Here is a 27330-nt window from a genome sequence, read left to right on the forward strand (position 1 = left end):
ACAGTTTCTGCTGGTGCTGAAACTAACAGCTCACATTTCAGACCAGCACAAATTTTCATCCCCCACTATTAGGCCTCTTTTTAGGCACTTTGTCATTAGTTGCCTGTTCAAATGACGTAAATGCCAGTTCCTCAAAACACCAGATTAATAGAGTTTTTGATTTTGTTGCAGCAGTAGCAACATATCTGAAGCAAAAAGAGAAAATGCTGGACTTATTCAATAGGTCAAGCAGCATCTGTGGAAAGAAAAATAAAGCTAATACTCCAGGTCAATGGTCTGGATTCTGCAATAGTAATGGCAGCATCAGTATGCCCCCAGACCTGACAACAATACCTGGAGTCAGCAGATGCACAAGTTAACCACAGAAGTCCAGGAGCTGCTGTTAGTGATTTGATGTTTCTCCATGAGGTGTGCTTTTGCACAGACTGCAATGGATTAAAAGACAGAGCTGGCAGGAACCCGCCCTTTTACACTATTACCTCGCTGTCAAACCCCTGGAAAAGGTACACCTTATTAATTGAGGTACAGCTGGGCTTTTAAGAAGCATACTAAAATTATAATTACTGCTGAATGATCTTTCTAGCCCTGGAAAACTAAAATAGTTAAAAATAATCCACATAACTTTGAGATATTTCAGCCTCTCCCTTTAATGTTGTGTGTTATAGAACATAGAACACTACAGCGCAGAACAGGCCCTTCGGCCCACGATGTTGCGCCGACCAGTTAAAAAACAATGACCCACTAACCTAAACCAATCCCTTTTCGTCCATAAACCTATCCATGGATCTCTTAAACGCCCCCAAACTAGGCGCATTTACAACCGCAGCAGGCAGGGCATTCCAATCCCTCACCACCCTCTGGGTAAAGAACCTACCCCTGACATCCGTCCAAAACTACCCCCCCTTAATTTAAAGCCATGCCCCCTCGTGCTAGCTTTCTCCATCCGAGGAAAAAGGCTATCACTATCCACCCTATCTAAACCTCTAATCATCTTATATGTTTCAATAAGATCCCCTCTTAGCCGCCTTCTTTCTAGCGAAAACAACCCCAAATCCCTCAGTCTCTCCTCATAGGACCTCCCCTCCATACCAGGCAACATCCTGGTAAACCTCCTCTGCACCCTCTCCAAAGCCTCCACATCCTTCCAGTAATGTGGGGACCAGAACTGCACACAGTACTCCAAGTGCGGACGCACCAGAGTTGTGTACAGTTGCAACATGACGCTGCGACTCCTAAATTCAATCCCCCTACCAATAAACGCCAAGACACCGTATGCCTTCTTAACAACCTTATCTACTTGATTCCCAACTTTCAGGGATCTATGTACACATACACCTAGATCCCTCTGTTCATCCACACTATTCAAAGTCCTCCTGTTAGCCCGATACTCGACACATCTGTTATTCCTACCAAAGTGAATTACCTCACACTTCTCCGCATTAAACTCCATCCGCCACCTCTCGGCCCAGCTCTGCAACCTGTCTAAGTCTCCCTGCAAACTATGACACCCTTCCTCACAATCTACCACACCTCCGACTTTGGTGTCATCAGCAAATTTACTAATCCACCCAACTATACCCTCATCCAGATCATTAATAAAAATTACAAACAGCAGTGGCCCCAAAACACATCCCTGAGGCACACCACTCGTAACCGAACTCCATGATGAATATTCACCATCAACCACCACCCTCTGTCTCCTATCTGCTAGCCAATTCCTGATCCAATTTCCTAGACTACCCTCAATCCCATACATCTGCATTTTCTGCAGAAGCCTACCATGGTGAACCTTATCAAACGCCTTACTAAAATCCATATATACCACGTCAACTGCCTTACCCCCATCCACCTCTTTGGTCACTTTCTCAAAAAACTCAATAAGGTTAGTAAGGCACGACCTACCCGCTACAAAACCATGCTGACTATCTCCAATCAATTCATTACTCTCCAAATAACTATAATTCCTATCCCTAATAATTTTTTCTAAAACCTTGCCCACAACAGAAGAAAGACTCACCGGTCTATAATTCCCGGGGAAGTCTCTGTTCCCCTTCTTAAACAATGGGACAACATTCGCTATCCTCCAATCTTCCGGTACTATACCAGAGACCAACGACGACCTGAAGATCAGAGCCAGAGGCTCTGCAATCACCTCTCTTGCCTCCCAGAGAATCCTAGGGTAAATCCCATCCGGACCAGGGGACTTATCTATTTTCAAACCCTCAAGAATATCCAGCACATTCCCCCTTATCAACTGCAATACTGTCTATTTTACACCCCTGCAACCCAGTGTCCTCCTCAGCTATATTCATGTCCCCCTGCGTGAACACCGAAGAGAAATATTGGTTCAATGCCTCTCCAATCTCTTCCGGTTCCACACACAACTTCCCTCTGCTGTCTGTAACTGGCCCTAATCTTGCCCTAACCAACCTTCTGTTCTTGACATACCTATAGAACGCCTTAGGATTCTCCTTAATCCTATCAGCCAAAGTCTTCTCATGTCCTCTTTTAGCCCTTCTTAACTCACTCTTCAACTCCCTCCTAGCCAATCTAAAGCTTTCTAGTGCACTACCTGAGCCCTCAAGTCTCATCCGAACATAAGCCTCTTTTTTCTTTTTAACCAACGAATCAACTTTTTTAGTGCACCACGGTTCCCTAGCCCTACCAATTCCTCCTTGCCTGACAGGGACATACCTATCACGGACTCGCAGTAGCTGCTCCTGGAAAAAACTCCACATTTCGGACGTTCCCAGTCCCTGTAATTTCCTAGTCCAACCTATGCTTCCTAATTCTCTCCTAATAGCCTCATAATTACCCTTCCCCCAGCTAAAACTACTGACCCGAGGTTCATGCCTATCCCTTTCCATCACTAAGGTGAACGTAACCGAATTGTGGTCACTATCACCAAAATGCACACCAACTTCCAAGTCTAGCACCTGGTCTGGCTCATTTCCCAGCACCAAATCCAATATAGCCTCACCTCTAGTTGGCCTATCTACATACTGAGTCAAAAAACCTTCCTGCACACTTTGTACAAAAACTGACCCCTCTAACGAGCTAGAGCTATAGCAATTCAAATCAATATTAGTAAAGTTAAAGTCCCCCATAACAATTACCCTATTACTTTCACTCCTAACCAGGATCGTCTCCGCAATCCTTTCCTCAACCTCTCTAGAACTTTTAGGAGGTCTATAAAAGACTCCCAACAGGGTGACCTCTCCTCTCCTATTTCTAATCTCCGCCCATACTACCTCAACAGACAAGTCCTCATCAAACTTCCTCTCTGACACTGTGATACAGTCCTTGACTAATAATGCTACCCCTCCCCCCCTTCTACCTCCTTCTCTACTCCGACTAAAGCATTTGAACCCCGGGACCTGCAACAACCATTCCTGACCCTGATCTATCCATGTCTCCGAAATGGCCACAACATCAAAGTCCCAGGTACTGATCCACGCTGCAAGTTCATCCACTTTATTGCGAATACTCCTCGCATTAAAGTATACGCATTTTAAACCCTGCTCCGCCCCACCCCCACGATACCGTGCATTGCAGTCCCCATCTATGCCCCCCTCACTTTCACCCCCTCTACTCAGGATCCCACCCCCCCATCCGAATCAGTTTAAACCTCCCTGCATAGCCTTTGCAAATTTATCCCCCAGGATATTGATTCCCCTCTGATTCAGGTGTAGACCATCACTCTTATAGAGGTCCCACCTTCCCCAGAATGAGCCCCAATTGCTCAAGTACCTGAACCCCTCCCTCCTGCACCATCCCCTCAGGCACGAGTTCAAACTTTCCCTCTCTCTATTCCTCTCTAAACTATCCCGTGGCACAGGCAAGAGTCCGGAGATAACCACTCTTTCTGACTTGGCCTTTAGTTTCCACCCCAACTCCATAAATCTCTGCTTAATATCCCCTTCCCTTAACCTCCCTATGTCATGCGTCCCCACATGAACTATAACTTGGGGTTGATCTCCCCCTCCCCTAAGAGTCCTGAATACCCTTTCCGATACATCCCGGACCCCAGCCCCGGTAGGCAACACACCAGCCCTGAGTCCCTACCATTACTTCCGACTCTCCTATCCGTCCCCTTAACTGTGGAGTCCCCAATCACAAGGCCCAATCTTTTACATCCCCTAACCACCTGAGCTTTTACAATAGGCTCACCCCCAGAGACCTGCTCCCTTTGGCTATCCCCAGTTGATTCCTCCTCAACTGTAGCCTCCAGGACCAAAAACCTATTTTGGAGGGGAACAGCCCCAGGGGATTGTCCCCCCACTTGCTTCTTTCCCCTCTTCCCGGCAGTGACCCAAGACTCATTTCTGGGGGTGACTGTCTCCTTATAACTCCTATCGATGTCCGCCTCCGCCTCCCGAATTATGCGGAGTTCCTCTAATTCCACCTCCAGCTCCTTTACACGCTCCTCCAGAAGCTGCAATCTAACACTCTTCCTACAAGTAAAATCACCTGAAACACTACTGGAGTCCCTCACCACATACATCCCACAGGAGATGCAGCTTACTGCCTGAACTGCCATCCCTGAAACAATTACCAGCAGAAAAATAAAAACAAAAATAAACTTCCCCCACACTTATAATTAGGTTAGAGGAGGTGGGAGGGTGGGATTCTCTACCAGTGTAGAGGATCGGGTATCTGATCCCAACCCCCAAGGTTATGTCCCAACCTTTATTCTGCCTTGTCTAAAATCAATATTAAAAAATGAAGAACATGTAGTCTAGTTTAAGAACATAGAACACTACAGCACAAACAGGCCCTTCAGCCCACAAGTTGCGCCGATCACATCCATACCTCCCAGGGCCACAGAACCATCTGTAACTCCCAATCCCATTAAATCCCATGTACTCATCCAGAACATAAGAAATAGGAGCAGGAGTAGGCCATCTAACCCCTCGAGCCTGCCCCGCCATTCAATAAGATCATGGCTCTTAAAAAAGAGAAGTCTCTTAAGAGACCCCAGCGAGTTCACCTCTACCACCACCGACGGCAGCTGATGCCACTCACTCACCACCCTCTGAGTGAAAAACTTACCCCTGACATCTCCTCTGTACCTACTCCCCAGCACCTTAAACTTGTAGTTTACTTCATGTTTTGCTGTTCAAGAGAAAATTTAAACCTGATTGGCTGCTTAACCTGCTTGATGATACAAGGGGTACGGGGAGAAAGCAGGGATGGGATACTGAAAGCACATGATCAGCCATGATCACACTGAATGGTGTTGTAGGCTTGAAGGGCCAAATGGCCTACTCCTGCACCTATTTTCCATGTTTCTATGACACCACTGCTGCTGGATGCCTGGAGATGCCCTTGCTTTGATACCAGATTCAAACTTTTGCTGGCAAAAAAGGGGAGATCACCAATTCTTTCTGGACAGTTTTTTTTCAAGGTTAACAGCAAGCACCATCTTTTCACCACTAAATGCAACATCTGGGCCAATGACATGGAATGTCACTGGCCTGAAACGTTAACTGTTTCTCTCTCCACAGCTGCTGTCTGAAATGCAGAGTGTTTCCAGCATTTTCTGTTTACAGCAGAAATACAATAATCTGTCTCCGTGTTAACAGCCAGGAGAGGACAGATGAGAAGTGAGATTCAGATGCCTGATTACCATCTAATGACTTCAGCTGGAAAGTGCCACTGTGAATCTAGAGTGCAGAAATTATCAGGGTGTCCACTTGAACAATTTGCCAAAACAAATTGTCTGAACTTACACCGGAATGACCAGATGCCTATGACACCAAATGGGTACAAGCACCTATCCTAATAAAAAGTCAACACCTTCAAAAGAGGAGAAAATGGGTTCATTGGATAAACAGCTTGACTTCACTGATATCTCTATCTCAGAATTGGAAGGTTGTGGATTAATTCCACTCTCCATACAATTTGAGCACATAATCATGGCTAGACACTCGAGTGCAATACTGAGTACATCACTGAAAGTGTAGCTTTCAGATGAGATACAAACTAAATCTTCACTGCATGCTTTACTGATCAAAGCGATTCCTACTGTGTCCCCAACAAGTATCCCAACAAGTGCAATTTTCACATTTAGTGTCTTTCATTAGAAAGATAGTCAAAACACATCAAAGGGGAACGGTGGGTAAAGAGCAGAGCTGAGCAAACAGCAAGAATAATGAGTCACCAAAAGCTGATTAAAGAATTGTCTTGAAGGTTTTAAAAGTACGGGGAAGGAGATAGAGGCCTCGAGGAGGAAATTCCAAAGAAAGAGCTCTAAACAGCTCAAGGCATGGCCACCAAGAGTAGGCTGATGAGTGAAGACCAGGCAAAAACGTGTCTGGGATGGTGTGAAAGTGATATGTGCTTAAAAAATTTCAATGATAGAGTGGAGGTGAGCAATGTTGGAGCTGAAAATATGCTTTCTTCATAATGGAAGGTAGACAGGCTCAGCAGTTCAGTGACATTCAAGGAGAATTTGAAGAACAACGTACTGTTCTAGCAATTTGGTCAACAGTTCTCTTTCAACTAACATCACAGAAAACAGAGGACTTTTGGGTATTAGTCTCATTGTCATTTGTGGGATTGTGCTGTGTCCACATGATAAGGGTACTGGTTGTGAAGGCAATTGATAAGCATAAGGCAAAGTTACATCAAACCTGAGGATCAGGATAAACTAAATATTGGGCAAAGATGGATTTAGTTTACTGACTGAGAAACAATTGATATTTCTCCACAATTAGTTTTAAAAAAGTGTTCAGAAGTATCCTAGAAGTATGCTGAAATTAAGCTTCAATTCAAAAGAGGTTTTGAAATAGCAAATGAAACATTTCAATGATTGACAGTAATAGTCAGCTAGCTAGATTCAATGGGAGACTGATAAACAACATCAACAGGATGTGAGGGGAAAGGTGGCGAGTGGTGGTGGAGATAAAGTGTTTGTCCTTCACTTGCCGTTATCACATACTGGCACAACTGAAATCAGGAGCTTGCTGTGGAAGAACTGCAGGCAGACTAGTGATCCTGTGTCCCACCACAGAAGAGCGCATGCAGAACATTAGGTGGACTCCACAAGTAGTTCGAATCAGAACACAGAAGGTGACCCTTCAACAAGCATGCCTGTGTTTGCTTTCTAGAAAAACAATCGTTAGTCCCACTCGCTTACTCTTCCCTCACAAATTTAAGACATTTTGCCTCCAGGTAGAACCACAGAATCCCTACAGTATAGAAAGAGACCATTTGGCCTATAAAGCCTGCAGTGACAACAATCCCACCCAGATCCCTGTATCCATCCCCGTAACCCCATGTGTTTATACTGCTAAACTCTCTGACACTATAGGGCAATTGAGCACGGCCACCCCACCTAACCCGCACATCTTTCAACTGTGGGAGGTCAGGGGAGAACTCGGAAGAAACCCACGCAGATATGAGAGGACATGCAAACTCCACACAGACAACTACCCAAGGTCAGAATTGAACTCAGGTTCTCGACACTGTGAAGCAACAGTGCTAACCACTGTGCCACCATGATGCTCTGTGACCAATTCCCTAAAAGAATTTACTACCCAATCTGTTGCCATCACCATTTCATTCCAGGCCACAACATCTCACTGAATTACATCAGTTGTACAGAGAATATGGACAGTATGACTTGAGCACAAGCCAGCACTGCTGCTCAGATTTCAGGAGTGTCAGAATGGACATGCGAAACTTGCAGATCTTTCCTCTTGAAATGTCAAAAATGTCTGGCAATATAACATAGCCCATTCTGAACTTAAAGCTTCTTCACATCATATGTAACACATGTTTATGCAGGTAGTTCCCATATAAATATTTTGTGCAGGCAGTCTCAAGCCAAATGTCACAATGCAAAGACTCGTTAAGACTAGGTTGCTAGCCTTCCTGGACACCAGCACTGCAGTTTTATAACCAGCTTCTGGTCTGCTGCACATGCGCTGCAACTCCATGAACAAGAGGCAGGAATGCATCTACTAAGCACTCTGATGCTGAGACAGAGAGTCAATGGCATCAGAGACACAAGAGAATGTGGAATGAAGAATGTGCAGAAGGTTAACGTAATCAATTTTAGTGATTATGATGTAAAGAGCTGGTTCTGAGCAAGGAACAGAGGTAGCACATGGCGATCAGCCCTGTGCCTGCAGACAACATGTTGAGCTGTACAACAGCGTAAAATACAGATGATGGCAGTAATTTAAGAATATTACACTGGCACATTGTTGGACAATGACAATCTTTCCCGCCTGTAACTGGTTACTTTATAGGTTGGTGGAAGAACTTTCGGCACCACTAGGTGCCTTCGTGTTTGCTATCCCTCGTGTTTCAAAGTTGTAAGAGTAAGATACCCACCAGAAAAATAGCTCTCATCTTTTTCAGTAGTTAGGTTTGGCATACGAACAAGCCTGCAATTTAGTTAAAACAAATCTCATTCTCATCACACATTTGACTCAAAGAAGGGAAGAACTTAAAACGTGGAGGTAAGAGAGAGATTGTAGACTGGGGGATTTCATACCCAAAGGAATACCAGTTAAAGCCACCCCATGGCACACTTGCAAACAAACAGGTGATTCACCCGAAATTTCTGCGATCTCCCTTTCTCTCATAACTGTGGAGGATGTATGTGATGCTGGAGACAAGAACCAGAAAGGGGGAAAAAAAAAGTTCTATAAGTCTTTACATGAACAGTCAATCGTTTACTAGGTCACAGCCCTTTTAAAAAAATTACAACCCAGTGGGGCAATTAAATGGAGTCAGCCTCTGAAATGAGAGATTAAGCAACCACCCTTTAAACACAGTGATTACCACACAGGTTCAAAATTAGCAGGATGGCTGGGTTTTAGAATTAAATGTCATGTTTGGTACTAGACATGATTGCTGTAATCATAACTAAGGCTTTTTTTTAATTATTGATTTTTTTAAAAGAAATGTGAGAATTTTTTTTATGTGAATTGTGATGTTTCCACTGAGCCATGCAAAAAGATTTCACTGGTGATAGTTCATGTTGTTAAAAAAAAGAGCAAGAGCTTTGTTCAAAGACAACTTATAACCACTAGCTTCAACACCTCAAGCGAGCAAGCATCCCTCTAAACAATTAATGCTTCTCCTTTACTTCACAATAATCATTTGGATTTTGAAATTGTTGCATTAAGATTAGTGTGTGATCTTCAAAGCAGTCCTACAGAATTCCATTGCTTGCTACTTCAGTGAAAGTATAATGGAGCTACTTCATTGACCTCAAAATAGTAGTTCAAGGAGATGCATGGATACCACCATTTATGCTGCTCAAGTACAGTGGTCTACATTGGGAAAATGGAACTGAGCATTTGTCACTTAAAAATATGTCGCTTATAATATTAATTATGGTAGTGGTGCATCAGACCTGAACAACATACCTCGATCATAAGTCTCAAAGTAAAGTTTTTTGCTTAATATCCAACTGCTTATTACACCTCTTGAGCCCTTTAAGAATTTAAGCCTTCATGTCCACAAACATTGTCTATAAGGATAGCCTTTTGATCATTATGGAGCATTTTATGACCTCAGAAAATCCTAAAGCATTCCACAGCCAATCAACTACCTTTGTTTGAAGCACAGTCCTTGCTGTAATGTCAAGAGTGTGGTTACCTAATTGTACACAGCAAGCTCCCATCAACAACTAGGCGATAAAATCACTGATTTGAGGGATAAATATTGGTCAAGACACCAGGTGAACTCCCTGCTCTTCTAATAAAGCGTGTGGAATATTTCACGTCCACCCAGGGGCACATTCTGTTGCATTGTTTTCAAGAATGAGAATGACATTAGCCAAGGCATAATGGCAGCATTCTCATCTTCGAGTCAAAATTTCATAGGTTCAAGTCCCACTACAGGAAGTTGAGTACAAGCTGAGATATATGCTCCAATGCACTACTGAGGGAACCCTGTAATGTCATAAGAGCCATTGTTTGGATTCAATGATAAACTGAAGTCTTGACTGCCCACTTACGAGACTGTGACACTATTTCAAAGAGCAGGGGAGTTTCTCCTTGTTTCTTAGCCAATTTTTATCCCTCAAACAACATTACTAAAACAGATTTGATCTTTAACACGTTGTAAGAAGTCTCGCAACACCAGGTTAAAGTCCAACAGGTTTATTTGGTAGCAAAAGCCACGAGCTTTCAGAGCACTCAGTGCTCCTTCATCAGGTGAGCTAGAGTTGTGTTCACAAACAGGGCATATATAAAGACACAAACTCAAATTACAAAACAATGGTTGGAATGTGAGTCTTTACAGTAATCAAGCCTTAAAGGTATAGGCAATGTGAGTGGAGAGAGGGTTAAGCACAGGTTAAAGAGATGTGTATTGTCTCCAGGTAGGACAGTTAGTGAAATTTTGCAAGCCCAGGCACGTCGCGGGGCTTACAGATAGTGTGACATGAATCTAAGATCCCAGTTGAGGTTGTCCTCATGTGTGCAGAACTTCGTTATCAGTCTCTGCGCTGTCGTGTGTCGTGAAGGCTGCCTTGGAGAACACTTACCCGAAGATCAGAGGCTGAATGCCCATGACCGCTGAAGCGTTCCTCAACAGGAAGAGAACACTTTTGCCTGGTGATTGTCGAGCAGTGTTCATTCATCCGTTGTCGTAGAGGCATGGTACATTGGGAAGACCATGCAGACGCTATGACAACAGGTGAATGAACATCGCTCGACAATCATCAGGCAAAAGTGTTCTCTTCCTGTTGGGAAATACTTCAGTGGTCACGGTCATTCAGTCTCTGATCTTCAGGTAAGCGTTCTCCAAGGCGGCCTTCACGACACATGACAACGCAGAGTCGCTGAGCAGAGACTGATAGCCAAGTTTTGCACACACGAGGTCAGTCTCAACTGGGATCTTGGGTTCATGTCACACCATCTATAACTCCCACGATTTGCCTGGGCTTGCAAAATCTCACTAACTGTCCTGGCTGGAGACAATACACATCTCTTTAACCTATGCTTAACGTTCTCTCCGCTCACATTGTCTGCACCTTTAAGACTTGGTTACCTGTAAAGACCTGCATTCCAACCATTATTTTGTAAATTGAATTTGTGTCTTTATATGTCCTGTTTGTGAACTGAAATCTCACTCAGCTGACAAAGGAGCAGCGAGCGGTTGCTACCAAATAAACCTGTCGGACTTTAACCTGGTGTTGAGAGACTTCTTACTGTGTTTACACCAGTCCAACGCTGGCATCTCCACATCTTTATCACATTGCCATTGGTGGGAGATTACTATGCACATATTGGCTGCCATGTTTCCTACATTACAACAGTGACCATTCTTCAAATGGTATGGCTGACAAAGTCATCCAAGACTTGAAACATTAGCTCTGTTCTCTCTCCACAGATTCAAATAAAAGAACAAAAAGGTGTGATAAGGTGCCTCACAAGAGATTATTACAGAAGGTCAGGGGGCATGGAGTTGGGGGTAGGGTGTTAGCGTGGATAGGGGATTGGTTGTCAAATAGGAGGCAGAGAGTGGGGGTCAATGGGTGCTATTCGGATTGGCAGTTGGTGACTAGTGGAGTGCCCCAGGGGTCGGTGCTGGGGCCTCAGCTATTTACCATTTATATAGATGATCTGGAGGAGGGTACCAAGCGTATGGTGTCGAAATTTGCTGATGACACCAAGATTGGTGGAAATTGGTGCAAATTGTGCGGAGGGTGTGGAGAGTCTGCAGAAGGATCTAGATAGGCTGGGCGAATGGGCCAGGAACTGGCAAATGGAATTTAGTGTTGGCAAATGTGAAGTTGTCCACTTTGGTAGGAATAATGGTAGGAAGGATTATTACTTACATGGCGAAAAACTGCAGCATGCGACGGTGCAGAGGGACCTCGGGGTCCTTGTGCATGAGTCGCAAAAACCCAGCCTGCAGGTGCAGCAGGTGGTCAGGAAGGCGAATGGGATGCTGGCCTTCATAGCGAGGGGGACCGAATATAGAAGTAGGGAGGTCTTGCTGCAGCTGTATAGGGCATTGGTGAGGCCGCAGCTGGAGTACTGTGTGCAGTTTTGGTCGCAGCACTTACGCAAGGATATTTTGGCCTTGGAGGGAGTGCAGAGGAGGTTTACTAGGCTGATACCAGAGTTGAGGGGGTTGAGCTATGAGGAGAGGCTGAATAAACTAGGCTTGTACTTGTTAGAGTTTAGAAGAATGAGGGGAGATCTCATTGACACATATAAGATGATGAATGGGATGGATAGGATAGAGGTGGAGAGGCTCTTCCCACTCAGAAAGGACAGTAGGACTAGAGGGCACACCCTCAAGATAAAGGGGGGGCGGTTTAGAACGGAGTTGAGGAGGAACTTCTTCACTCAAAGGGTGGTGAATCTCTGGAATTCTCTGCCTGTTGAAGTGGTGGAGGCTGCCTCACTAAGTATATTTAAGACGCGGGTTGATAGGTTTTTGATAGGCAAGGGGATTAAGGGTTATGGGAAGAGGGCGGGAATGTGGAACTGAGACACGACAGATCAACCATGATCTTATTGAATGGCGGGGCAGGCTCGAGGGGCTAGATGGCCTACTCCTGCTCCTATTTCTGATGTTCTTATGTTAACAAAAAACAAAGAACATTACAGCACAGGACCAGTCCCTTCAGTCCTCCCCGCCTGCACCGACCATGTTGAGCGACTGAACGAAAACCCCCAATCCTTCCAGGGACCGTATCCCTTCATTCCCATCCTTTTCATGTATTTGTCCAGACGCCCCTTCAAAGTCACTATTGTATGTGCTTCCACTAACTCCCATGGCAGAGAGTTCCAGGCACCCACCAACCTCTGCGGAAAAAAAACTTGCTGAAATTTTCCAGCATTTTCCGTTTTTGTTTCAAAAAGTACTTCATTGGCTATAAGGTGTTTCAAGGCAGTACAAGGTCACGAAAAGCATTACTGAAATAAGATTTCCTTCCTTTGGCTAACTCAATCAAGTGGTGAGCAATGTTCAACACACGTTGAACAAAGGTTGAGGGAGTTACGTCCCTTCTCCCTGGAGAGACGAAGATTGAGAGGCGACCCGATAGAGGTTTATAAAATGTTGAGAGGAATAGATAGGGTGGATTCTTGGAGGCTGTTTCCCAGGGCTGAAATGGTCGCTACAAGAGGACACAGGTTTAAGGTGCTGGGAAGCAAGTACAGAGGAGATGTTAGGGGCAAGTTTTTCACTCAGAGGGTGGTGAGGGAGTGGAATCAGCTGCCGTCGGTGGTGGAGGCGAACTCGTTGGGGTCTTTTAAAAGACTTCTGGATGAGTACATGGGATTTAATGGGATTGGGAGTTATAGATAGTTCTATGGCTTGGTAGGTATGGATACGATCGCCGCAACTTGTGGGCCGAAGGGCCTATTTGTGCTGTAATATTCCATGTTCTATAAATAGCACTAATCAGAAAACTGGGAGGACAAGACCACCTAACCCCAGGTGGTATCTTTAATGGCCATCACATAAGCAAACAGATTTTCAGTTTGACAAGTTATGAGGATAGAGCTTCAGTATTGCCAAGCCACTTTGTGCACTTGACATCCAAGAGCGTGGTTTTAACTGGATCAATAATAAGTGGCCCAGGTAACAAATCAGACTTGTTCAGTGTAAAATAAGATTGTAGAGTGGTTTGGTTGGTGTCACTTTGCCCTCATACACCTGTGAGCCCACCCTGGGAGGGGGGGATGGGGGTGCTACAAAACAGATGGAAGCTAGTTAAATGAGGCATTTTATCAGCCACAATATTACATGTAGCAAAATCATAAATGTAACACTATTTTGTATTTGTCAAGGAACTGGATTACAGTAGTAACTCAAATTGGCAGAAAATTGAACTTTTTGAAACTGCGTCTCAGTGTTTGGCTCAGGGAAAACATATTGCATTACAGATTTAACATAACACATGGGTACTGCATGCTGAGTGGAACAGAATCCTAACATTTGGACTCAATTATATTTTAAACACTTGATACACATTATGTGTTCTACAATTAGGATTTTTCTTCTGAATTTCTCACCACACCCTCCCGAAAACAGCCCACTCCAAATATTGCTGAAGTTGTACTCTTTATTTTGACTCCATGCCTTTCTTTCACTGTTCTCTTGACATAAATATTATACAGATTGAATACCTGCAATTACTTTCCTCCAAAGAGCTGTGTCAGGGCACTGAAATTCAAGATCATATTGCTGCACCTAACCACCTCTGCTAGGTAAAGCATCATTATTATTAAATCGTTATTAATTAAAGCATCAACAGGGAAAAATCAAAAATATTGCCCTTTCGGAACAGATTGGACGTGGCAACATTCCTTTGTAACTTGGAATCATCAATTAAGGAGAGGAAAAATGTTGTAAATCTTCAGCTTGCATCTGTTCTTAGTGGAGTGCAATGTCAAGGCACTTCACAGAGCAATATTAGAAAAAGAAATTGGGCAATTTAGATCATTACAGGGAAAAAAAAGAAACAGAATTTCCTTGTAGATTGAAGAGCAAATACAAAGAAGGTAAATGAGCTTGTTCTACATTTCTCATCCTTTCAGTCCAGCTTGTTCTGCATCTCTCATCCTTTTATAGTTCCACAGTTTATACCAGGCTGCAGCATTGGCTCATCCAGCCAACAAAGCCAACCACACTCCATTCCATACTCTTCATAACTGGCCAGGTGATTCTTCCAAAAAGAAATGGGGACCTCAGCCCATAAGCACTTCCATCCTTGGCACACTGCAACTTAGTGTACTCACTGCTTACACCCTCAAATGAAGTCAACAACTGCGGGGAAATAGAAGGACTGAAACTACTCCCCAGAAAATCTTAAAATGCGCACACAAAGCTTTTTTAATAACAAAGTTTAGCATTTTAGAAAGAATGTAATAATATTCATTAAGAGTGGAGAAGTCTTTCTTTGGACAGAACTCTACTTAAAAATTAAGATGGGTGGGCTCATGCAGCTCTAATTCTAAAGCCCATTCTAAAATCAAGTCTGAAAAGCTATAATTAAGAAATTTAGCGAGTACATAAACAGTGACAACACAAATTTCAGTGTAATGATAGCACCAAGGATTTTTATATCATTGGCAATAAATTAAGAACAATCGCACCTATGTGAATGTCATATCTGGGACTAGAAAACTAGGGGAGGGGAAAATAGGATTGCTTCAACAGTGCAAGTTTGTCCTGGGGTCTGGGTGGCAGATACAGTTCAGAAAGAGCAGAATGCAACAACTATCATTTAAAATTCCCACTTGCTTTATTCCATTAGGGGTAAAAATCCACAGTTCACTTGCATGACTGTGCAAGTTGTCCCCGCAGGTCCTTAATTATCAACATTAGCGGAATTACAGTCAGCAACACTGGACACAGGTGGAGTGATGGCACCTGACCTCAAAGGTTTAGACAAAGTACAGAAGCAAGAAGAAAAGTACTGCCAAACTTCGACTATGTTAAATTAACCTAATAACAGCTCTTTCGTCTCATGTCTTATGACATTGTTGCCAATCACACCTTAGCTCCAACCTATTGACTGACTGACTCTCCATTCTGCCCTCCCCCAAAGTATATAATTCATCACAATTCTATCCCTTTTCAGTTCTGTAGAAGGGTCAATGAACTTGAGATATTAACTGTGTTTCTCTCTCCACAGACCCTGCCGGACCTGCTGAGTTATCCAGCATTTTCTGTTTTTATACCAGATTTCCAGCTTCCACAGTATTTTGCTTTTTATTTAAATATATTTAGTGTTTGCTACCTGATACTTGGTCACTGGCCCAAAAGAAATAGGAGCAGGAGTCAGCCATCTAGCCCTTCGAGCCTGCCCCGCCATTCAACAAGATCATGGCTGATCTGAAGTGGATCAGTTCCACTTTCCCACTTTCTCCCCATAACCCTTAATTCCCTTGTCTATCAGAAACCTATCTACCCATGACTTAAATATATTCAGCAAGGTAGCCTCCACCACTTCAATGGGCAGAGAATTTCAGAGATTCACCACCCTTTGAGTGAAGAAGTTCCTCCTCAGCTCTGATCTAAACTGCTCCCCCCCCACCTTATTTTGAGGCTGTGCCCTCTAGTTCTCTATCCTTTCTAAGCGGGAAGAATCTCTCTACCTCTGCACTATCTATCCCCTTCATTACCTTATATGTCTCTATAAGATCCCCCCTCTGCCTTCTAAACTCCAACGAGTACAGACCCAGTCTATTCAATCTCTCCTCATAGGCTAACCCCCTCATCTCCGGTATCAGCCTAGTGAACCTTCAAATAGAACCAATGAGTTAATCAATTAAAAACCACTGCTTTAGGAAATTGAATTTATACCAAACATATACATTCTGTGAGCAATCTTCACAGGATTTGTTAAAGCAAAGCCAAGTGATACAGGTAATAAATATTGCTCATCAGCTTGGGGAAAAAAAAAGAGGCCTGGAAACTGTTGATTAATTTGCGAGTATCAAACATCACTGGAGTGCAAATATAGACCACCAACAACCTAAGTAATGCACTCTTCTCATTCAGCTTAGTGAACACCTTTTTACATACACCATACACACACACAGGAGAATTCTGCTTACTCACTGACTAGCAACTACAATAGAATGCTGATATACCAATTTTAAATGAAATGAAGGCTTTGTAGGAACATGCAAAGCTTTCAGAACCAAAACAGAAGAGACCAGAATTATGAATCATAAACATGCTCATTTTATGAGCAGGCCCTTCCGCATACTGCCTCAAATCACTCTTATAAAAAGGGGGCTGCAAATCTGTTTCTGTGAATGTCCTACTAATATATCCATTCGCTCGGTAGGTGCAAGAGTCATTTTTCATGCTCAAATTTTGGGAATTCTGTTTATTAAAAAGATTGTTATTTTCCTCTAGGTTTGCTGGAGTTGCAATGGCTGTCATCAGTTTGTTCATGTTAATAGGTCAATGGAAGTCTCCCAGCACTTTTACAAAATCCAAATCAAATCCTCTCTTTAAGCTCACGTGAGGGCAGGAACTAAAAGGGGAAAGAAAGAATCGAAACACAGATTGGGTTTAGTTTGGGCTGCCCTTCGACCCTATGGAGAAGAAAGTCAGAAGTTTGAAAGATAAAGGATGATTTTAAAATGGGGATCACATTACGCTTGGACATCCTGTTAAAAATGGGGATCACATTACGCTTGGACATCCTGCATTGTTTTAACCACAGTAAGAAGTCTCACAACACCAGGTTTAAGTCCAACCGGTTTATTTGATAGTAATCCCACAAGCTTTTGGAAACGGTGTTCCTTCGTCAGGCACGTGGAAGGTTCTGATCAGAGATTTAACCACACAGCAGAGTAGAAAGCCACTTGGTCCACAATAAAAGAGCCGTCTAGCAAATCCCATTCTTCTCATCTATTCACTACAAAATGTTTCTTTATTAAATTTTTTTTTAAACAAAAGCCATTTACAGGTCTTGCTTCGATTAGTATCCAGGCAGGCATTTAACTCCCTGAAGAAGAAAACTCCTATTCCCTCTTTCAATGAAATTGAATTGATCACATCTAGTTTCCAATTGGTCAAAGAGTAGAAAGTGTCTTTTAATTAGCTCCATTGAACACTTCTATTTCGAATACTTCCGTCAGATCACATTTTTGCGATAAGTGCCCCAGGGAAGTTTTACTGTAGGGGGCCTGGTTATGATCACATCTGGAATACCTTCTGCAGTTTTTTTCCTCCTTCCTTGAAAAAATATTAACTATAAAAGATACAATATGGGTGGCACAGTGGTTAGCACTGCTGCTTCACAGCGCCAGGGACCTGGGTTCGATTCCCGCCTTGGGTCACTGGCTGTGTGGAGTTTGTACGTTCTCTCCTTGTCTGTGTGGGTTTCCTCCGGGTGCTCCGGTTTCCGCCCACATTCTGAGAGACGTGCTTGTTGGATGCCGGATTGTGGCGACTCGGGGAATTTCACAGTAACTTCATTGCAATGTTAATGTAAGCCTTACTTGTGACTAATAAATAAACTTTACTGTTGCCTCAGCGCCTGGGACCCGGGTTCAATTCCAGCCTCGAATCACTGTCAGTGTGGAGTTTGCATGTTCTCTCCTTGTCTGCGTGGGTTTCCTCCCGGTGCTCCAGTTTCCTCCCACGGTCCAAAGATGTGCAGGTTAGGGTGACTCACCACGCTAAAGTGACCCTAGTGTCAGGGGAATTAACAGGGTAAACTGTGGAGTTGTGGGAATAGGGCTTGGGTGGGACTGTGGTCAGTGCAGACTCGATGGGCTGAATGGCCTGCTTCTGCACTCCCCTAGTCACCACTTTCTGGCGCCTGTTCAGGAACACTGGGGGAGAATTAAGCATGGCCAATTTACTTAATCTGCACATCTTTTGGACTGCGGGGGGAAACCAGAGCACCCGGAGGAAACCCATGCAGACACAATGAGAATGTGCAAACTTCACATAGACAGTGACTCAAGCCGGGAATCAAACCTAAGTTCCTGGTGCTGAGACAGCAGTGCTAACCACTGTGCCACCATGGCAGCTTGAAACATACAAGATCCTGAGGGGGAGACCAGAACATGGGGACGAGGTTTAAGAATAAGATGTCTCACTTTTAAGAAGAGATGAGAAGAGATTGTTTCGTCTCAGAGGATCACCTGTCTGTGGAATTATCTTCCTCAGAAAGTGATGGAGGCTGGGTCATTAAATTAGGTCAAGGCAGAAGGTGGAGTTAGACAGATCTTTGATACACAAGGGAGTCAAGGGTTATGGAGGGCAGTCAGGAAAGGGAAGTTGTGACTATAACTAGATTTCGGAATGGTGAAGCAGGCTCGAAATGCCAAATGGTCAACTCTTACTCCTAAATCCTATGTTCTTTGAACAAGTCTCTCGCATTCCTGGCATCATCTTAGTGAATCTCTTCTGAATTCTTTCCATGGGTGTGGCCTCATTCCTAATACAAGATGCTCGATACCAAACACTACCTTGTAACTACCACCTCACTATGACTTGGATACATTTAGTCTTTTGTTCGTATACTTGATGTCACCATTTATCTAACATTCATAATACTTACGATTTATATCAACTTGATCTCCCAATTGTAAAGTACATCTGAACACTCAACATCCTCAGTCTCTCTATTCCTTTTAAAGTTACGCCACTTAATGCATTTGTCACTTTCACCTTTCATCAGCTCACGTTACCAAATTTCACCAGGTATCTGGATGCCCAATCTGCTCACCGATTTTATAGAATCCCTACAATTCAGTAGGAGTCCATTCAGTCCATCAAGCCTGCACTGGCAACAATCCCACCCAGGCACTATCCCTGTAAAACCATGTATTTAGTCTGCTAATCTCCCATGATACTAAGGGTCAATTTGGCATGGCCAATCAACCAAACCTCCACATCTTTGGAGTGTGGGAGGAAACCGGAGCAGCCGGAGGAAACCCACTCAGATGGGGAGAATGTGCAAACTCCACAGGACAGTGACCCAAAGCCGTTTTGACCGGATCCCCGACGCTGTGAGGCAGCAGTGCTAACCACTGTGCCAACGTGCTGAGAGTTTGTCCTCAGATAAAGTGCCTTAGACTCATCTTCAGTTACCCAAGATATTTTTCTGCCACCAGCAAATTGATATTGTCCCATTTTACCCAAGACTAGATCATTCATATATTTGAGATGGGCAATCCTCCCAACAGCCTATCCTTCTGGTCTGAAATACATTCATTAGCCTCTGCACTGCCCTTTATCTAGCTATGTTGCGTCCTATATTCCTTAGTTTCAAGATCAATCCTTTTATGCGGCACCAGGTCAAACAGTTTTTATAAAGCTATAAGAAAGCATCCACTGCATTTCTTATAATCCACACACTTCTCAAATTACTCAATTTAAACTGCTAGACACAACTACCTGAAAGTCTAATTTTAAGACAACAGTAATTTTATCCTCCATTATGACTGCTAGATGTTTAAGCAGACAATTCTAGAATTACCTGGCCTTTTCCTTTCTTTCCTCTTGAACAGATTGGCAATTCTCTAGAACAACTTTCAAATCCAAGGTGGTTTGGAAAATTGTGATCAGAGTTTCAACTTTTATATGTTCTAAAGGTCAGTGAGTGGCTAGTAGTCCAATCAGGCTCTTAAATTCCCAAATAAAAATACTACAGAATTGGATCGATTTCAATCAGTCACCTAGTCTTTTTCTTTGGCTTGGATCTCAAAATTGTGTAAAAAGTCTGACAACACCAGGTTTTAGTCCAACCAATTTATTTGATTGGACTAAAACCTGGTGTTGTCAGACTTTTTACTGTGTTTACGCCAGTCCAACGCCGGCATACCCACATCTCAAAATTGTGGCCATCATTACACCTTACCCAAATATGTCGTCATTTTTCAATATACCTTGACTGTCGTCTTATTAAGCTGAGACAATCCAGATTTCATGGAATCCTTACAGTGCAGAAGGAAGCCATTCGGCCCACTGAGTCGGTACCGGCCACAATCCCAACCATGCCCTATCCCTGGAGCCCGTGCATTTACCCTGCTAATCCCCCTGACACTAGGGTTAATTTATCAAGGCCAATCAACCTCACCTGCATATCTGAAGGTGTCTGTGTGGAGGAATCCAGAACACCCAGAGGAAACCCACGCAGACACAGGAGAACGTGCAAACTCCACACAGACAGTGACCTGAGGCCAGAAGTGAACCTGGGACCCTGCCACTGTGAGGCAGCAGTGCTAACCACTGTGCCACCATGCCAATTGAGATTGTGAAAAGGTCCTTCAAACTTACGCCATCTAAAATTTATCCGTGATTACTTGGTCACAAATGCCATTCCCATATTACCTGCTGATCCCTGCCTCGAAGGCACAGCATGTGCCTTCCCCTACCTCTTCAGCCTTGATAATACTCTAAACAATGAGCCCTGGCCCTTTCTGTGTCAGCAAATTCCAATCATCGGAGGAGTTTTGTAAAAAAAATTCTATAATTTGACGGAGTAGCAATACTAATTTTAAAAACATAAAAATGCAACAGTAACACAGATTACCTAATCAATGACACAGTTGAACATTTAAAAAATGCATTTTACAACTTTGCAGGAAGTATAAGAAACAATGAGCACATATTCTGCATAACTTAAATTGATGCCCCTAGATTACTGTTTTGCTGGAACTTCCTGCCAGATCACATGATTTTTTGTACAGACATGTAAAGTTTTGACAATGACTATTCCAATATCTAACACGTCAGCCAAGTCTTCTAAAGGGTAGGATCACACAAAGTTATTAATTCTGGTGGCTGTACTGCAAAAATGCAACTTCTTGCCATCCCAGCAGAGATGTGATATTAGCACAGCCGCCGGGACATACATGTGCCTGGAAATATAAATATAAATTAATAGGAACTCTAAATTCACCTTATGGCTCACTAACCAGCTTCATATAGACAAATACATTTCTGGATCAATTTAGAATTGATATTTGACACCGTGGAGTCAATGACATATCTCTCCAGATCAAGATCTTAAGGGTCATTACCAACCCTCTATCACAACAGTTCCTTATTCAAGATTCCTGAAAGCCAGCATAAAAAAGTAGAAAATATCAGCACTCCCTGCCTCTCAAGACACACCAAACTTAACTAAATTTAACACTGCATCTCCATTGTAACATCCTCAACAATGGAATTAAAAAGTTGCACCATCATTAGGTCAACCCACTTATAATCTGATCAGCAAAAAAACCACTGGATAAAGTGCTAGTTTCAGAATGAATGTGGTATAGTGACGACTTATGACCAACAACTGTGGAATTAACTATAAAACAGAGCTTCCAAGATTAACATTCACTCCTAGTTCAATGCCAATTCGCCACCCCCAATCAAGCTGACCTTGCGTTATGTCAAATTGCTGTGCATCGCTTGCAATGGGCTGGTTACAAACAAACTATTTTTTCTCTTTCAACAAGTTACAGCCTAAGGAACATCTTTTTTCATAAATGCATCATCATCCCAACAGCCAAAATAATCAACAGGATCACAAGACCATTTAATTGACTTTCTGTACCCCTTCGGTAACCTAACTGGTCAACTGACTCCTCTGTGAAGGCTATTTTGATTCCTGTTACATTGCAGTCAAAAAACAAGAATGAACCATATTTAGAAACTGGCAAAATAATGATACCAACACACTAAAGCAAAGGATTGATTCAATTTTCTACCTGCAAATGGTACATCTCTCACATTCTGAAATTAAATCTGATCAATGATCCAAGCCTGATTTGATGTACAATGTAAAAGATAGACCACACAAGGTACAAGATCGAACCCACAAATCAATGGGCAAAAGAAAAAATTCAAGAAATATACTCGAATGTGGTCCTATTAGAGCTGGAAACAACTGTTCTCTTGCAGTTTTATATGAAAACTATCCTGCATTTCCCATTCACCTCTCTCAAAAATAGTTGTCATTTCAGCTTCAAGTTATCAGGAGTTGTGCCAAGTAGCAAAGGTACAGAACTTCCCTGTCAAAGGTTGCCAAGACAATCACACCTAATGTTTTATAGTTCACTGACTTTTCATACTCAAAAAAATTGTTAACGACTAATCTCATCACTAACAAGTCTGCAAACAGGTCTTGTACATCTTCAATTTCAGCGGCCTTAAAGTCTCTCGCACTATCTTTTCTGCTGAATGGATGAAAGCTTGGTTTTGAGTCACAACTTACACACAAGGTTTATTAAAACCAGAAGTAAGGGCACTCCCACATTATATTCAGCCCTCATTGACAGTCAAAAGTCAAATTTTTCAGTAAATGTAGATAAAAATGTAATTCTATCCTCAGAAGATTCTTTCCCCAATGATTTAGCCGAGAAGCCCAATAACTTGGCAATTAAGTACCTTCAACACATACAACCACGATCCACAAAGAATACTGTAGACAAGCTGTGCTCAGAGTCAACTGATAAATGATGTTAGAAATTTTATGAACCTTACAAATGCATAATATTCACATCAAAAAGCACACCAATTTTCAGGAGCAAGATTAGGCCATTCAGCAAGATTGTGGCTGATCCTCTATCTCAGTACAATACTCCAGCACTCTCCCTGTACTCCTTGACACCTTTAGAGTGCAGATATACATTTGTGATTCGGCTTTGACGTTATTCTGTGGTAGGGAATTCCATAGGTTCACCATCCTCAGTGAATAAATTTCTCCTCATCTCAATCTTAAATGGTTTATCCTGCATCCGGAGAATGTGACCCCCTTGTTCTCGACCTTCCAGCCAGACAAATAACATCCCTGAATCCAATCTGTGCAGCCCTGTCAGAATTGTATACGTTTCAATCAGATCCCTTCTCATTCTTCTAAATTGCTTTGAATACAGGTCCAGTCGACCCAATTAAGCAGTAGAAGTAAAGATAATCTGTCCACTGTTTACATTCATCAATGTGAAATTAAAGGATTTCCCAGGAATAAATGTACAATATGTTCCAATCCAAGTAATGCCACCTTGCAGATTCAATCAGGAAGCCTAGTGGAAGGCATGCCTGTGTCTATATCAATGGGGACGAAGTAGAAATGATCGACAGTTTCAGGTTTTTACGTATCCAGATCAGCAACAACCTGTCCTGGTCCCTCCATGCTAACAGTATAATTAAGAAAGCCCACCAATGCTCTACTTTCTCAGACTAAGGAAATTTGGCACATCCGCTATGACGCTCACCAACTTTTACAGATGCACCACAGAAAGCATCCTTTTTGGTTGTATCACAGCTTGGTATGGCTCCTGCTCTGTCCAAAACTGCAAGAAACTACAAAGAGTCGTGAATGAAACCCAGCCCAACACGCAAACCAGCCTCCCAACCATTGACACTGTCTACACTTCCCACTGCCTTGGAAAAGCAGCCAGCGTAATTAAGGACCCCACGCACCCCAGACCTACTCTCTTTCATCTTCTTCCATCAACAAAAAGATACAAAAGTCTGAGGACACATAGCAACCAATTCAAAAACAGCTTCTTTCCTTTTGCCATCAGACTTTTGAACGGACCTATCTTGTATTAAACTGATCTTTCTCTACACCCTAGCTATGACTGTAACACTACATTCTGCACCCTCTCCTTTCCTTCTCTATGTACAATATGCTTTGTCTGTATGGTGCACGAGAAGCAATACTATTCACTGTATACTAATACATATGATAATAAATCAAAATCAACGTTCTCCCTTACAATACTAAAAGGCGTTCAGCGTATACATACAGATACTTCCTAGTGAAAAATGGTCCTTTAAACAGTTAAACTATACAAGTCATAGAATAATCATTTGTATCCAGCCTACAATGTGATGCCACCTCTTCTTTCTGTTAGAATCATCAAATCCCTACAGTGCAGGGATTCAGCCCATCAAGTCTACACTGACTCTGACAGAATATTCAATCCAGGCCTTCTCCTCTGTCCTATCCCTATAAACCCACACATTTATCATGGCTATAATCTATCTAACCTACACATCTTTGGACACTATGGAGAAATTCAGCATGGCCAATCCAGCTAACCTGCATATCTTTCGGAGTGTGGGAGGACCACAAAGCAATCCCACACAGACACGGGAGAATGTGCAAATTCCACAATCACTCACACCGGGAATCGAACCCACGTCTCGGGTGCTGCGAGGTAGAAGTGCTAACCACTCTGCCACGGTGCTGCCCCATTTCTATATTTGCATAAAGAAATATTAGTGCAAAGAAACTTGACATAAGATATCTTAAGTGAGGAGGCCGAAATACTGCACTTCATCATTTAATTCACTGCTACAAGCGCTGCATATAGTCCATCTTGTACTGTACTTTAAAAATGGGCAAAAGTACGACATGAAGAATGATTTTCTGACTTTTAGATGGAGCAGGATGTCCTATACTTACAGACCTTTACATGCTGAGAAAAGGGGAATTAATGTGTGCAACTAGGTAGGGTGGGCAACAAAGAGGGAGCAAGAGCAGGTGGGGTCAGGAGAAGGGGGATGAGGGTACAGGAGGAGGTGTACCCACCCAGAGAGAAGGGAGGGGATGTGCTGACAAGTTTTATGAAGGATTGGGGGGAGTGGGAGATGGCCTTTCCCCATGCTCAGTGCTGCCATGAAGAAGCCTTTCCCCCTCAGGGGGAGAGAGAGAGACAATCAGCAAACTCACTATTTTGCAGGGACTCTGCCACTAGGGCCGGCTGCGCAGCCGCAATTGAGCCCCGGCCACCGGCCGCGCATGCGCTCAGCTCTAACCGGCCCTCCAGCCGGCTCTGCGCACGCTCAATGCAGGAAACCTCTGCCGTTCCCCCCCGGCATCGCATGCGCAGCGGCCTGGGCTGCGGACACTATTTGGCAGCGCTGGGACACACTGAGGGTGAGGGCAATCAACCGCCCCCCCCCCACCCCCTCAGCCACCAGCCCCCGGGGATGGAATAAATACAGAGCCCGAAATAAAACACCTCCCAGTCACACCAAATCCCCAGCGGCTGTCCACCCTCACTCATCCCCTTGGGGGGGGGAGAAGGGTAGGCCTCAGGCCTCGGACTGGGAGTTTACCTCAGCAGCCGCTCACAGTCTGAGTCGGGGTGGCGGGCACCTGCTGCTGAGGCCGGCAGACTCCTCTCCCCAAGGCCTGGTTTGTTCCTCCCCCCTAGCCCTCACTCCAACCTTCCCTCCCCGGCTTACCTGCAGCTGCTGCCGCCCAGCCCAGCGGCTCCCTCAGACGGGCGGCGGGTTTGGCCTGTGACCGGAGCTAGGCCGAGGAGAGGGAGAGAGGGAGGGAGGGAGGGTGGGTGGGGGGGGTTGGTGTGTGGGGTAGGGGTGAGGAGGGAGGGAGTGGACGGCGTCCAGGCGGGAGGGCAGTGTCTGTCTGTCTGTCAGTCAGTCAGTCAGTGCCGGCAGCTGGCGGACGGGCGGAGAGAGTCTCAGGGGGCCTGGCGGCGGCGGCCGGAGCAGCGCGACATGGGCCCGGGAGGCCGGCGGTGAGTGTCTCTTAAAGCGGGGATGTCCCTGTCCGGGAGCGGGCCCGCCGCGCGATTAAAAGTTAATCAACAATAAAGCAGAGTGTCCTCTCGCGAGATTACACCAGCATTTCACCCCCCCCTCCTCCTCCTCCTCCTCCCCCCGACTCTCTCCTCAACCCAAACCCTAACCTTCTGTCTGCACAAATTCAAACTTCATGCCAATTATCTCTGCCTCCGCCAGGGAATCTCCAATTGTTTCTGGCCTTTTTGGGGGGGGGCACCAACCCACCTCAAGAAGGCAACAGCACCAAGAGTTTAAAGTTTATTTATTAGTGTCACAAGTAGGCTGATATTCACACTGCAGTGAAGTTACTGCGAAAACCCCCCTAGCCGCCACACTCCGGCGCCTGTTCGGGTTACGCTGAGGGAGAATTTAGCACGGTCGACGCACCCTAACCAGCACGTCTTTCAGACTGTGGGAGGAAACCGGAGCATCTGGAGGAAACCCACGCCGACACGGGGAGAACATGCAAACTCCACTCAGACGCTGGAATTGAACCCAGGTCCCTGGCGCTGTGAGGCAACAGTGCTAACCACTGATACTGTGTCCGCCTGACAAGGGCATCCTGAGCTTCTCTGGTCAAAGCCAAACAGTGGGCGTTGGAGACCTGAAATGAAAACAAGAAGTGCTGGAAATGCTCAGCAGGCCCGGCAGCATCCACAGGGAGAGAAACTGAGTCCGTGGCGGGAATTCTTCATGGTGTAGAGATGCCAATGTTGGATTGGGGTAAACCTGGTGTTGAGACTTCTTACTGTGGAATTCTTCAGCCCCACCACTGCTGTGAGAGGACAGACTTTGGTGCTCGGCCAAATCTCCGTTCGCTGCAGCCGGACGAGAGAATCCCGTTAGCGAACAACCAAAGAATCCCCACCTCTGCCGCTGTCTCTCTCTGACTGAAGAAGTCATGTTGACTCAAAACTTGAACTTGGTTTCTCTCTTCACAGGCACTGCCAGACATGGTGACTCTTCTTCAATATGTCTGGCAGGACCAGACCAAGTTCCAAGTTTTGAGACAATATGACTCGGCAGCAGGTTGACACAGTGGTTAGTGCTGCTGTCTCAGCATCAGAGACCTCAGTTCAATTCTGACCCCGGATCACTGCGTGGAGTTTGCACTTTCTCCCTGTGTCTGTGTGGGTTTCCTCTGGGTATTCCGGTTTCCTCTCGTGGTCCAAAGATGTGTGGATTAGGTTGATTGGCCATGTTAAATTGACCCTAGTCAGGGGATTAGTAGGGTAAATATGTGGGGTTGCAGGAATGGGGCTTGGGTGGGATTGCGGTCTGTGCAGACTAGATGGGCTGAATGGCCTCCTTTTGCACAGTAGGGATTCT

At 44.2% G+C, this 27330-nt stretch overlaps 1 protein-coding gene across 1 annotated transcript in view; it reads right to left on the reverse strand.

Annotated features, from left to right (window-relative positions):
* Positions 1–25745, reverse strand: part of tlk2 (tousled-like kinase 2) — a 159145-nt gene extending 133400 nt beyond the window's left edge. Inside the window, exon 1 of the mRNA XM_080213883.1 lies at positions 25660–25745. The gene's annotated coding sequence lies outside the window, so the exon portion shown is untranslated. The remainder of the gene's footprint in view (positions 1–25659) is intronic.
* Positions 25746–27330: the final 1585 nt, after the last annotated feature.

Source organism: Carcharhinus amblyrhynchos, chromosome 27, assembly GCF_965287045.1.
Source record: "Carcharhinus amblyrhynchos chromosome 27, sCarAmb.v2.hapA, whole genome shotgun sequence".
In the NCBI taxonomy this organism is placed as follows: Eukaryota; Metazoa; Chordata; class Chondrichthyes; order Carcharhiniformes; family Carcharhinidae; genus Carcharhinus; species Carcharhinus amblyrhynchos.